Here is a 14,127-nt window from a genome sequence, read left to right on the forward strand (position 1 = left end):
TCAATCACACACAGGATTGATCATTGATCTGAATCAAGGCTGCTCGGCTGCTGTCTGCTGAATAATGCCTTTGAAAGATGTCTCAGTTAGTAACCATGCAGCTACATTGTTTTCTTTATTCCACTAGCCAGACAAATCCGCCACGGCCACCTCTACAGGCCATGCCCTGGTAGAATTGGCAACGTCACAAGTATGGTTGCAAGTAGTTTTGTCTAGCACCAGACGTCCCATAAGATAACATGGCAGACAGGTGACACCAGGGGCCCATTTCATAATAAACTACAAGTTACAAGTTACAACTTGTAACTTTTAATTTCCATTAGATTTGCATTGGGCGATCAGCTGATTTACTAATAATATCAGTTTGTACTTTATTATGAAATGGGCCCCAGCTCATTATTTCGCGTATTAATCATTAAAATTAAAATTTATGAATATAAATTTATTGAAAGGTTGAAACTAAAACATATAGAATTGAAAACAAAACAATATTTAAAAATTGAAAATCAATTTTTGTACTTTTGAAGTGGAGTCAATATTTTCATAGCCCTGAAAACTACAAGTTACAAGTTACAACTTGTAACTTGTAATTTCCATTAGATTTGCATTGGGCGATCAGCTGATTTACTAATAATATTAGTTTGTACTTTATTATGAAATGGGCCCTGGTGTCACCTATCTGCAATGTTGTCTTATGGGACGTCTGGTGCTAGACAACACTACTTGCAACGTTGCCAATTCTACCAGGCCGCGGCCTGGAATTAAAGGTGGCCGCGCCCCGTCTGAATGATTGATAGTTGATAATTATTTTGGCCGACACCAAAAATTCTTCAGTCAATGCTTGTTAGCTAGGGAGTATTTCAAAAGTTCCAAAATCGGAAGATCCAAAGAATATATTGCCGATCGGAAGTTCCAAAATCGTAAGATCCAACGTTTATATTGCCGATCGGATGTTCCAAAATCGGAATTTCCAAAGGTTATTTAGCGGGTCGGAAGATCCAAAATCAAAAGATTCAAAGAAAATATTGCCGATCGGAAGTTCCAAAATCGTAAGATCCAAAAGTACAGTCATAACTATAAGTACAAATTTATTTCTTAAAGTAAACTTATGAAATAGACTGTCCTTTTCACTTTGGAACTTGTGATCATATGCCGGGTCGGAAGATCCAAAACTCTAGTAATCAGATCGGAAGTTCCAAAACGCTAGAACTGTTGCGTCTCTCAGATTGAAGGCGTTTAAACACACGTCGTCACCAGCAACGTTAATGGTTATTTGTTTTGTTAATTGATATTTTAATTAATATTTTTGTATTAGTATTTTCAAGTACACACACTTAAATACACACGCATTCATACATACATGTATATATGGGATTTTGAAGGCATGCAGGGCTAGTGTTGGTATTGTTTACTATTTATTTTCAAAAGTAAAGTAACGTGTTTATTTTTATTCTTAAAAGATGGTTTAAGTATTAACCTTGACAATAACAATACTAAATTATCTGGCAAACGTCTTAAACAAATAATAACTTATTTTTATAGCTTATGACAATTTTTGTTTACTCCGTAAGAGAATCTGGAATAAATCATTTGAAAAATGAAAAGATAATGAATTTGTCCTGGTTTATTTGAGCTGAACTATTAAGTTGTAATAGTGTACTAGTAACCAACGCTAAATATTTGAAGTTGTTTCCGGTTGTTGTAACAAACAGGTAGTTTCAAATTTAATTAAATTGAAATTGTAACGTTAAATTATATTTAGTTTTCCCCACAACTAGCGAATGTCTGCTGTAACCTAATTCAAGTGAAATGTAATTTTTTCCTTACAAAGAATGTGTTTTATCAGGAAATGTAAAATGTTCAACTGTATATCAAACATTTGCGTCTAATCAAGTTTTGTTGGAGATTCAATTTGTGTACCTAAGTAAAAGGTTTTGTTGTAACAATTTTAAGTCATGTTTGAAAATACTTATTGTTCTGCAAACTATCGCTTAATCGTTGAAGATATGAGAATTGACTTATACGACATAGTTTTTTGGTCTTTATATGTGTAAATAGCTGTTCTGAATTAAACTGTTTAAAAAATTGACTACTCGATTCCCGTACGTTCGACTGACCAACATTTGTACATTAACTCCCTTTACTATTCAAATACTGTTTGCGTAACTGTGATGTATATGGGTTGCGTTCTGAATCACAAGGCACTGTAATTATAGATAGGGCTCAGATTATTAATTGACGAATATTGTGTAAATAAAGCAATTGTTTTAAATCCGCTTATTAAAAGTATGCTATCGTAAACGAATCAATTTAGCATTTAATTTGTTTAAATAATAGTGATATATTGTTATCAAATGCACAACAATTATTTTCAATAAATGTGTTTCCAGTTGGTGTCGTTTGAGTGCACAGGCGTCAACTCAATGTTTCACCCGTATTTAATGGTAGATTGTACAAATTGTAAACACTATTTTTTATAGTTGAAACAAAATATGGACAGGTCTAATTAGTTACATAATTATTGAAATTAATTATTTCATTATAATAATCTTTCCAGTAAAAGATTTATGCTCCAATAGGACTTATCAGTTTTCGGCTTCAACTAATCAACGAAAAGTCTAGTGTGGTACCGAGAGATAAATTATGCCCCTTACCTATAAAAATAATCGTATTTTGCATGATAAATGTTTAAAAAAACTGGAGTAGGATCTAAAATATTCCTTTTTTAATTGCATACCTTATTCAAGTTGTTATTAGTTCTGCGATGAAATTTCTATGGTATTTAATAGAATTATATTTGTATTGTAATAAAACATGTATGTGTAGTATATTTCTTTAACAATTAAATGTAATTAACCAAACTCAGCAAGGATCAGTCACCCGTTACTATCTTTTAGTTTAATATTCATTTATCTTTGTTTAAGGTATATTATTTTCTACAATTTAAAAACATTTATTAGAAGTCTAATTGTCTAAATGCAAATTTACTTGCTCTTATTGTCCTGCCATGTAGGTATAAAATAAAAAAATTAAAGTATTGTAGAAGAGGGTTCGTGTAAAGGTAAATTTAATGAAGAATACGCAGCCCAGTAATTTGTTGATATTGTAAAGAGTGTGATATTTCGTTATAAGTCTCTTTGAACTGTGAAGGATCCAAACAGTAAACAGAAAAATAAGTGTTACACAGGAATTAGTACTGGAAGGTGCTGAAGACTGTACAGTATGTAGAATCATTTGTGTTCGATAACTAAAGTGAACCTCCACAAAACTACAGTAACGGTAGGCCTACAGTGGTAGACTGTGGAAGTATAGTAAAGCTGTAGTTAATTTTTCACAACAAATAAACTTACAAATGTTACCTACAATTAATGTGGATCTTTGGTTTCTAATGACTCAATTTTTTACTTTTATGCCCATAACATTTATTGTACTCCCATTGATTATGGTTGCTAACTATCGCTATATCGTTATATATCGTCATTGGCCGCATTAAAGGTAATACGATAGACGAAATATGAAATATACTTACTTTTGTGACAACTTATTTGCTATAGAACTTTCAATTGCTATATTAATTACTAGCAGAGTACCCGTCCTTCGTATACGGGGTTGGCATATAAGTAAAAAAATGCTTATTGCAGTTATATTGAACTCAAACTTGGAACTTGCAATAATAATAATAATAATAATAATAATAATAATAATAATAATATCTTTATTGCCGTGAAACAAATATACAATTGCATGGCATCCGTCAACATTTAATACAGGCATAACAAGCGACAGCAAAACAAATAAATACAACAGCATAAAACAATTAATAATACGAATGATTAAAAAATTACACAGAACTTGTCATTTGATTGTTTAGAACCTCAGAGCAGCCGAACACCATCTACTCATTTGTGTCAAAAAACTCACCCACAGTGTAATATTCTTTATTAATCAGATATCTTTTTAAAATCCGTTTGAACCGTTTTTCGTTCCTTTCTTTCCTTATTTGTTCAGGAAGACTATTCAAAAACCTCACCCCCGTCTGAGAGGGCAAGCTTGAGGCTGCACGGGACCTGTTTTGGGCCAACCTATATTGTTCTCTGCCTCTAGTTGAATACGAGTGAATGTCCTGGCCTTGTGTGAGGCTGCATTTAAATTTGGAAAACGTGGCAGCTTCCAAGATATACAGAGAGGCAAGAGTAAGCAGGCCTAGCTCCCTGAAGACGGCCCTACAAGACTCTCTCACCTGTAGTTTAGCCACTATTCTGAGTGCTCTCTTTTGAAGACGGAACAACCTGTGGAAGTCCGCTTCTGCACATCCACCCCAAATTGCAATTCCATAAGAAAGATGGGGGTAAATAAGGCCAAAGTAGGCCATTAGCAAGACATTTTCTGGACAAAATTTTGAGAGGACTCTTAAGGCAAAACAGCCTGAAGATACCCTCGTGCAGACGTTGTCAAGGTGGTTACTCCAAGTGAGCCCCCGGTCAATGGTGATGCCCAGAAACTTAAAAGAATTGACTTGTTCAATTTGTGAGTCATCAATCATGACCGTTACAGTCTCACTTGGTTCACCGTGCCTGTAAAAACGGATGAAATTTGTTTTTTGAGAATTTATTTTCAAATTGATGTTTTCAAAAAATTGAACACATGAATTTAGATCTACAAAAGTTTTGATTTCTAGATTTGGAAGATTGTTGGCACTGCAACAGAGAGTCGTATCATCAGCATACTGAACCAATTCGCTAGATCCAGATGCTGAAGACAGATCGTTAACGTAAATTAAAAATAAAATTGGACCAAGAATGGATCCCTGCGGGACACCATACTTTAACAGAGCTGGTTTTGAAAGATGATTTGAGACCTGCACCTGTTGAGTTCTGTTTGAAAGGTAAGATTTTATCCAATTCAACGGAACACCTCGAACACCGTAGTGTTCTAATTTTGACAAGAGGATACTGTGGTCGACGCAGTCAAAAGCCTTGGTAAGATCTAGAAAGACACTGAGTGTCGGGTGATGCTTGTCCAGATTCTCAACTACCTTACTGACAAGGCTATGCACTGCATCCACTGAACATTTCCCCCTTCTGAACCCGAATTGATCAAATGAAAAAATGTTGTGATGATTGAGGAATGCTAACAACTGAATCAAGAACAGTTTTTCAAAGATTTTGCTAAACACAGGCAAGAGAGAGATAGGACGGTAGTTGTTGGCATTGAGTGGGTCCCCCTTTTTAAAGATTGGAATAATTTTTGCCCTTTTCAGATCTTCAGGGAAACACCCACTCTTAAAAGATGCATTGACTGCTTCCGTCAATGGACGTAATATATGCTCAGACAGTTGCTTGAGAAGCCATACAGACATGCCATCGATATCTGTTGATCTCTTCGACGGTAATTGTTTTATGACAGTTGCAACTTCCTCCTCTGTTACGGGGAAAAGTCCCATAGACATAATGGGGCTATCACCTATCACTGGCTGCATATTTCTCAAGGATGTCACATTTGAAATTGCTACTTGGGAAAAATAATCATTAAGGTAGTTTGCCACAATCGAAGGTTCTGTGACTACGCCACTGTTTATTCTTACATGAATAGGTTTTTCATTTTTCTGGCCTTTTATATTGTTGATCACACCCCATGCTGATTTTGAGATATTGTCACTAGCTTTTAATTTTTTTCTAATTTCATAGGATTTCGCTGCTCTAATTAATTTTCTATAAATTCTTTTGTAATTTTTAAAAAATATTTTGAAATTTGCATCTCTTGTTGCTTTAGCCGTAATATAGTGTTGCTTTAGTTTTTCTCTAGATACCAAAATACCTTTAGTTATCCAAGAAACATTTTGAGATTTTTTTTTTATTTTCATCTTTCTTTTTGGACAGTTTGAGTCAAGGTGATATCTAAAGCTGTACATGAAATGTTGAAAAACATCAGTTGATTTGGTTTGTGATAAATAGTTCCATTGCTCATATTTTAAACAGGCTTTAAATGATTTAATTGTTGAGGGGTTGACAGTCCTTCCCTCATAAACTGAGGAGGGAGTAGTTGCAATGGGGGAGGACACATGTTGATAAAATTTGCTTCTATAAATTTACAGTATACTATAGTATTACACATCTACCATAGCCATAATATTCCACCACTTCATCTGAACAATAGAGAAAAACAAATGATTAAAAGTTCATAAAATATCAAAAATTATTCATGAAATTAAAAACATAAACACAACTGTAAACAATCCTACCTTGACAGTTCTCATGGCATACCACAGTTTGTTGTTGCTGCTTAGTTATAATTAGCTGTTTTCATAAATGCAAAAAAAATGTAGTTTTGCACCCTGTTGGTAAATCTTATAACTTTTAATGCTTTTACATAGAACCAACTTTTTTAGTTGAAACAGCTGACTAAATTCTTTAATTCCCTTTAAATATGAATACTCATCATAAGGTTAACATGGGAAACTACAGAGCCACTGGGGTGGAGCCCGAAAGGATTTTTGAGATAAGAATATGCCTATATGTTAATTGGGAATGTGAGCTACCATCATGCCAAATTTCAGCCGGATCCGTCCAGTAGTTTATGCGTGATTGAACTTCAAACAAACAAACACACAAACTTTCACATTTATAATGTTAGTAAGATTTTTGACCCAGTTATAACTAACTGTTAACAATTGTAATTGATTATTGTTGTGATGGTTGTGGTTACTGTACTAGGATACTAGTAACACTTTTATCACCTTACAAGAAGTGATACTCTCACAGGATTTTTATCCCTCATTGTTGTTTAAACCCGTTGTTGAGATATAAGCTCACTAATGACAGCATTAATTATGATACCAAAGTAATTACATTAGTTTCGAAATGGGTTGTGAAAACGATTTTCATTTTTGCGCCACTATTTCTAAAGGAATTGAGATTTTTTCCTTAGGGATGTAGCATACGGTATTATAATAATGCAAAGTAAAACCCCCAGATTTAATTAATGTTCTTGGCATTTTGTTATAATGATATGATAAAATATATTTCTGCTACTGTAATTTTCCGATCTAAATACAAAGTTCAGTGCTCCATTTCGTTCAACAAATATGGTCACTGTTAAGCCATACGGCCAATGATCAATTGTTAAATGTGCAAATTAGTTCTGTAGTGAAATAATTACTTCACGGAGGTATTGGTAGTCTTCAAACACGTTTGTAGGCTAGAAATAAATGATTTAGAATATTTTAAAGGAAAATCTTTGAACTCTTATTTGATATTGTTGTGCAAGCAAGCAGGCAAGCAAGCAAGCACACATAAAAGCAGACTTTACTCGTATATACGATGAATGTAATAAAAGAGACAGTTGGTTTTTGTTAATATAAAAAAATTGAACAAAAGATTTGATAATCTGTTTTGGCAATCGTATGAGTACGTAAGTTTGGAAGCCCTACAGCCCTTCAAAATTTTTTGGGGTGAATAAATGCAGTACTTTGCAAAACCGCTTATATTTAAGCAACTAGTTGTGATAGACTTTACATCTTGCTGTTTAAATTGTTTATCTTACTGTTTAAAACGGCAAATTCCCAATTTTTTCATTGGCTGTATTCACACACCGGGGAAATGTACATGTTTGTGCAAAGTTGTTAAATGCAGGGCCGGGGATAGTAGCTAGTAAGGGCTAGACCACTCCGCCGGTGTACCTGCATCCCGCTCGATTCACCCTGTGACGTCACGTGGTTGTCAGCCGCGCCTGTGTTGTAGTATGATGGCAATGCGGGGATGGGGAATACTATCCCCCGGAAAACTACCCCCCCCAGGTGAAACGTGACGTCACAAAATCTGCTAACTAACCAATATGGAAGCCGTGTCCGCGACTGGAATACTACCCCCCCTAGACAAATCATGCTATGTAATTTTAATTTTAATTCGAGTAATTCCGTTGGATAATAGAAAAGGCATGTGGTGAATATAAAACCGATTTTAGAAATGTTACAGCAAGTTTGGTTGGTTAGGTTAGGTTAGATTAGAACTGTTTGACAACTAAATTTGAGTGTCCGTGACTGGAAAACTGCCCCCCCCCCCGGTCTTTGACGTCAATATGACGTAGGGACCTGCTTGGGGGGTAGTTTTCCGGGGGACAGTCTTCCGGCGACCCGGCAATGCTCGGCAGCGCGCGCGCCCTGTTTCGAATAAAAATTCCCGCTGAATTTAAAGACCTATTTTGTTAACCTCTGGCATTCTTAAAAGGAAATTAAATTGTCTATGGAATGGTGTAACTTGTTCATATGAATATTATTATTTACTATTTATTATTGAAGATCAAAGTACGAAGAACTGTCCTAGACTTTGAACATGTGGTTACTATAATTATGTTTTTGAAAAGAATATGAAATATTTAACCAAATAAACAATTTATTTGTGTTCCCTAAGGGTTTATCGAAATAAAAAAAACATATTTAGCCTTTCTCAATAGTAATATTTCTATTCAAAATTCAAGTTTTATTTTTACAACTTTTAAGACGAGCTTACTAAAATTAGGTTAAAATAAAAAAAATATTATTTGGGTGGCGATATAAATATTTAATTAGAATTTCCTATCACTTTTGTAAAAATGTAAAACTTGTGACGCAAAATTCTAGGGGGGGAATAAACTAGTATTCACCAAGTCAGGCTAGGCCTACCCTAGAACCAGCCACACTCAAATTTCTTCCCCGGAGTGCTCAGAAGGAGCCGAGAAAAATCCAGGGGTCGATACGAAGTTGTCACGGCTTTGACTGATCAATTTATTTAAAATTTAATCGAAGGCTCAGAGCTGTAGAAGCGCTCAGGAAATCCTGCAGACGCTCAGTTGGAGTTATATCATCCCAGCCTTCGTAAAAGTGTTTTGGAGAATTTTTCCTAACTTTTAGAATGACTCTGTAGGGCCGACGAGTATCCAATCTTAAGCCAATGTGATATAAATACTCGTAATGAACTTTCAACTACAGTATCTGGCTAAAGACATTGGTAGATAATAAAATCGAATATAATGTGAAAAGCAATTCCTACAGAGTCGTCGGGGCCTAATTAATATAATCGAATGGAGAATTTATCGTGGGATGATTTAAGATAGATTTAATATTAATATTCGTGACTGTTTGATTGTTCAAATCAGCCTACTCCCAAGACTAGGTTCTCTCGCCCGCCAAAGATGGGGTTTAGAACGCAGACGACAAGTCTCGGGGCATTAAAACGGCGAACTAATTAGAATAAACGTACGTAATAATCATTCGTAGAAATCGTAATTTTGAAACTAATTGGTTTAAACCAAACCAAACGATAATCACCGCTATTCACTGGCAAGCAGGAACTGGCGGGTCGAGAATCAAGTCGGCGAAATTTACGTTGTTAAATTTAGTTATTGAAAATCGAATTTGGAAACGGGAATGCGAATGTTAAACGGAAATTTAAACGTAAATCGTAGCAATGTGTTTAACTAATATAGCTAACCTTCGGTAAAAAAATTATCGATGATCGTGCAAGCGTTGATAACAGGCGAATGTAACGACGAAGTTACTTCAAAGACGGCGTACGAACGAATAATCCTGTCCAGGGGCCAATTTCATAATAAACTACAAGTTACAGTAACCCCACAACAAATTTCTCAAAACTGTGATAGAGTGTTATTCATTAGCACAGAAGTACGATATGAACTGACGCGACGTGACGAAGGAAAAATCAAACTTACACTGTAATGGTTATCTCCCTTTGAAGTTAGAACGTATCTTCCCAACAAAAAGATATTTTTTTCAAATAAAATCATAGATTAATCTGCATTACACTGATGAAATCACGGAACTGTTTAACTACAAAAGATCCACCAATACGATTTTAATACTATTTAAAGTTTAATCCAAACGATGAGATACCAGATAATATACTAATAACTCCGATGACGTACAGTATGGGAAATATTTTATGCATTGAATGATCAACCTTATTTGGTAACTATCATTATTGTTTTTACACTTATTAATCTTTAAACAATGCTAAATGCTCAAAATATGTACAATTTCACTCAATTTATCGCAGTTAGATGAATTAGCGTAATCCTTGAAAATAACCGTCGATTTCGACGGGTTTCACCTAGTAATATTAGTTTGTACTTTATTATGAAACTAGCTGTGTGCCCGTTCTACGCACGGGGATCTCATCATAGTCAGTTAAAACCTTCTTATATACTAAAGCACAGCAGTTGGTTTGCATATTTTCAGATATGCTGACAAAACTATTCCTTCGCAAATACAGTATCTGACAGTTTCAAGCCAAAACTAATGCTTCGCAATTAAATGTCACACGGATCTTTTTGGTCCATATGTTAAATGCAATGATTAAACTAAAAAAACTGTATCAGCATTCTTGACACATACTTTCTCCCATAAGTTTGTCAACAACCTTTATCATGTGTAGCCTAAGTGGTGAGAGTAAATATACGGAAATGGGATTTGTACAATTTTGTTCAGAATTTAAAGGACTATAACATAATGGTTAAAGGTATTTAAGGTACTACCTCAAACTCATAATTTAACACTTTATTCGGGTTGACATTTTCATTTTCAAGGTGCTCTTGTCCTTTCCGTGAAATACTGAGAAATAAAGGACATTAATGCGTTACCAACAGACATACACACAAAAATACAGAACTTAATTAGGGAATTTTCTACGCTTTAAGCATAAAAAAAGTACATATAAAATTAGTATTTGAAATCTTTGTTAATGTCATAAAATTTTATCATAACAATTTATATTTGCTATTGCTTGGACCGGAGATGACCCTAAATTCTGTCGAAATGCTATCTGAATCGGTTTGCTATACGAAATGAAGTACAGTAGGCCTACTATAGACGATTTAGATTGGTGATTTATAGTAAAAATTACCAAAATAGACCACGAACTATTAATACATAAACAACGTTCAAAGCGTTTGAACAATTCATGATGGTTTGCTGAATAAATGTTTTACTAAAATGCGTTATCGCTTAGCATAAACTAACATTTTGGAATCCAGACAGAAAAAGCAAAAAATATACAGTTAAGACATAAATAAATTGAATAGGCCTACGCCTGTAATAAATAAGGTGCAACACCACTAACTAATTTGTAAATTACTGTGATGTGTTGGTACGTAAAAATGATTCTTGCTGCTAACAATGGTTAAAAGGAAAAGAACCAGTACCGTACCAAAAACAACAATTACAGTTAAGAACTGTAGTACATCCGACCAATTATATGCGTTAATCAAGGTTATTTATCTCTTGGTTTTGGATTTTCTCGTAAAAAGTTATCGGCAATCAAAGATATTTCCCATTAATTGCTTTATTTGTACACAACTCTTAATGTAAACTTATCGGTGTCAGTTTGAAAAAAAAACAACCTTATACAACATAACTTTCTGTTATTTAATAGATTACGTATTCTATAAACAATGATTGCTGGTATATCTATTAACATTATAAGGAAATGTGATAAAAATCAAACAACGTTGGGTTTTTGGACGTTTGTAATTTTATTTCTTAAGTACCTAGGTAGGCCGTGTATTCTATGGAAAAGTACCGGTATCAAGGATCGTTGTCGAAAAGGTTGTTATAAAAATAATTCTGTAAGAGTACGTACCCAAGAGATGGGCTATGGGCCTATTGGCTGTATGGTCCAGCGATTGCATCACACGGTGAGTAGGAACTATTAACTATATAAAAATAGTCAATGGTAGGAACAGAAAGTGACACATTGGAAAATCGAGCTTAGCATCATCCGTAAACCTCTGTTACAATCACCCTCTCTCTGCAGTTGTGATTTTTTACTTCACACTTTACACAACCGCCATTGAAGAGTCGTCAATGAGTGGAACCTTGTTTCTAAGCTATTGGTGACGATCATTAGTAAATTTAAGTTTCCCAGCCGTATACAACACTGATTCAATGTCTTCTTTCTGGTTATCAAAACTCCAGAACAATTTTATACACAAAGAATGTCTGGTTCCTGACCTGGATGATGCCTAGTTATTTAATTTACGATTACACTATATTATTCCACTTGCGATTAATTAAATCCTTTATGTAAGAAAAACGTTTTTAATCTCACTTGGATGGGATTTGCCTTCAGAACGTGATCGGAAATGGTTGCGGTGTTTGTAAACAACATTTGTAAACATTTCAGTGACAGCTAGAAAAAATAATCTTGATCCGAACAGCTGTTCGTTATTTCATAGATGATTATGTGATAAAAACTGGACGAAAACTTGACAAAAATCGCACAAAACTGCATTTTTGAACGTCCGTAATTTTAATTACAAAGTAGTGAGGCCATATTTTAATGGCTAAAGACACTCTCGCCAATCCAGTGAATACATTAAAATGACTTGGGTCTTGATAGGTACTCTCGTTTTCCTGGAGAAGATTGCGTAAAATGCCATCTTGAGTGTTGCAGAAAGACAGAAAGACAGACAGACAGAAATTTAGATGAGACTTGTTTCGGCTTCTTTAATGTATAAAACGTAAAAAAACCTAAAAATTTACGATTCTGAGCAATGTACAGACAAAACTCTAATTTTATTTATATAGATGAGCCCCTGGAGTAAAATCCTTCGTTTCTGCCCGCTCGAGGCTTACGCGCTAAAGCGGCGAACTCAAGTACTACTAGACAACAGCTGATCGCAAATTCACTTGTTGAGCTGGTCTAGTGGTCAGTGGTCTAGTTTCGTCTGTCGTATGTCAACAAATTAACACCAGTTAGGGGTTATGTCGTCGGCGGCGTTAAATATCTGTAAAATCGGCCGGTTTAACTTTATTATGTGAAACGAAGTGCTATTATGAATCAATATGTAGTTGTGGATGTGTTTGTGTACTTCACTGTGAATAAAAATAGGCCTACGTTCTTTGGCCCATAGCCCAAGCTATGGCCAACACATAGGCCTAGGAGTAGGCTATTGTGGTTAAAAATCGGGTAAGTTCTGATGTTCATTTATTCGTAGTACGTTTTTACCCCCCTTAAAATTTGGTACCTTACAAACTCAAGCAGTTTTAAAACTAATGATTGTTCTGTGACACTTTTGATAGTTTCAAACAAATTTGCTTATCGAAAAACCTCAAGTAATTAATATATAACAAATTATACAGTCACTAAAAATCGTAAAATAATTTATTTTTGTAAAAAAAATATAACCGACTTCAAACGCTCTAAAAAGAATGAAATAATCTCAATAAAGTAAACTTTTGTATTAGTCAAGCTCACGTATTTCAAGACGGCTCTATCTGCAAATATGAATAAAATAAAAGATTGAGAGTGTATTTTGAAAATCAATAAAGTGTAGCTGGATAACATAAATATAAAAAAAACATACTGAACTGTTTTGTTGTAAACAAAATCAAAGGAAGTATTTTCTTGTATTTTATGTTTACTTTAGAATGAATGCATTATGAAAATGACACACACAAATGTTCTATATGAATGGATAGTAATTTATTGTGATATTATGATATATCGGATCTTTTATAAGATACTCATTAATACCACTATAAAATTATAATTTACTATCTAATTAAAAATGATTTATCATTAATTATTTGTTTTGAATTTGCATAGGAGTCATATTTTTCTCAGCCCACTTAGAACTTTAGTAGCCTACTTTGTTATAGCTACTTGTTTTTTACAGTTTTTGTTCAAAACACATACTTTGTAAACACCTACAACTTCAATCGTGCTCTTTACCTTTTTAGAGCTGCAAGATATTCTTACGTTTTATGCTAGCTAAAACTTTTTTTTTCGTCCAGCTAGTTTCAGTTGTTGTGATTTTAAGATTACTACTTCAGTTTTGTAGTTTTTAATTTATTTCTGTTTTAGTTTTACAGTCTTTGCAATTGATCACATCGGGTATTCCATCGCGATTCATCTCTGTGCCAGTGCCACATTCTCCGGGATTTTACAAACAATAACTTAATTCCATAGGAAACAGATGAATATCATAAACAAACTATCAGTCAGTCACATATTATTTGACTTCAGAACACTTCTACACAGCTAACATTAAAACTGAACTACATACTTAGCGCATTGAATACAAACAAACAAGGGGTTCATTGCAGAAGTGCTGGGCGAGGCAACCACGTGACGT

This window comes from Macrosteles quadrilineatus, unplaced genomic scaffold (assembly GCF_028750875.1).
Source record: "Macrosteles quadrilineatus isolate MER2022 unplaced genomic scaffold, UCM_ALF_1.0 Scaffold_4__1_contigs__length_99947679, whole genome shotgun sequence".
NCBI classification, from domain to species: Eukaryota; Metazoa; Arthropoda; class Insecta; order Hemiptera; family Cicadellidae; genus Macrosteles; species Macrosteles quadrilineatus.